The following is a 1,350-nucleotide window of genomic DNA, read 5'->3' as shown; positions in this document are numbered from 1 at the left end:
ATGGTGGCGCGTGCCTGTAATCCCAGCTACTAAGGAGGCTGAGGCAGGAGAATTGCCTGAACCCAGGAGGCGGAGGTTGCGGTGAGCCGAGATCGCGCCATTGCACTCCAGCCTGGGTAACGAGAGCGAAACTCTGTCTCAAAAAAAACAAAAAAAACAAAAAACAAAAAACAAAACAAAAAAAGAATTACGCTATGTTTACTCTGCCTGTGCTCGGTAAGTAGAACAAAACCTGGCTGACAGTACATCTGTTTTCTTTTTCTTTCTTTTTTTTTTTTTTTTTTTTTGCCTAGGCTGGGGTGCAATGGCCCGATCTCAGCTTGGCCCACCGCAACCTCTGCCTCCCAGGTTCAAGTGATTCTCCTGCCTCAGCCTCCTGAGTAGCTGGGATTGTTTTCCTTCAAAATATTACTGCTTATTGGCCAGTGGCGGTGGCTCATGCCTGTAATCCCAGCATTTTTTTTTTTTCCTTTTAAGACGGAGTCTTGCTCTGTCCCCCAGGCTAGAGTACAGTGGAACGATCTCAGCTCACTGCAACCTCCGCCTCCCGGGTTTAAGTGACTCTCCTGCCTCAGCCTCCCAAGTAGCTGGGATTACAGGTGCCCACCACCGCGCCCAGCTAATTCGTGTATTTTTAGTAGAGACGGGGTTTCACCATCTTGGCCAGGCTGGTCTTGATCTCCTAACCTCGTGATCCACCCGCCTCCGCCTCCCAAAGTGCTGGGATTACAGGCCTGAGCAACTGCACCCAGCCTAATCCCAGCACTGTGGAAGGCGGAGGCGGGTGGATTGCCCGATGTCAGGAGACCAGCTTGGCCAACATAGTGAAACCCTGTCTCTACTAAAAATACAAAAATTAGCTGGGCGTGGTGGCATGCCCCTGTAATCCCAGCTACTTGGTAGGCTGAGGGAAGAGAATCGCTTGAACCCTGGGAGGTGGAGGTTGTGGTGAGCCGAGATCGTGTTACACTCCACCCTGGGCGACAAAACTCCGTCTCAAAAAAACTCTGTCTCAAGAAAAAAGGAGCTTCTTAAATTATTTGGCAGCAAAAGTAAACTGATATATTTCTTTGGGCAGCAAAGTCAGCCTTGAACTGATGTGAGTCTATTTATATTTATCCCACTCCATGTGAATATTCATGTTTCCTTCTGGAATATTGTTTTTCTTTAAAGAGTGCCGGATTATATAATATACAGTATGTGCACCTAATTACCTTTCCAAAACTCAAAAATGCTGACTTGGAAACATATGTGACCCCCCAGGATTTCTAATAATAAGAACCTATCAGTTGTGTCCCTCGGGGATGGTGTGAGGATTAAGTGAAAGGATTTTTTTTTTTTTTTTTTTTT

The 1,350-nt window shown here is 46.7% G+C and overlaps 1 pseudogene; it reads left to right on the top strand.

Annotated features, from left to right (window-relative positions):
- The first annotated feature begins 477 nt into the window (after positions 1–477).
- On the top strand, positions 478–717 carry LOC119470043 (annotated as a pseudogene).
- Positions 718–1,350: the final 633 nt, after the last annotated feature.

This window comes from Cebus imitator, unplaced genomic scaffold (assembly GCF_001604975.1).
Source record: "Cebus imitator isolate Cc_AM_T3 unplaced genomic scaffold, Cebus_imitator-1.0 Scaffold4715, whole genome shotgun sequence".
In the NCBI taxonomy this organism is placed as follows: Eukaryota; Metazoa; Chordata; class Mammalia; order Primates; family Cebidae; genus Cebus; species Cebus imitator.
The sequence above is the reverse complement of the archived record's forward strand: the minus strand, read 5'-3'. Positions and strand labels throughout refer to the sequence as shown.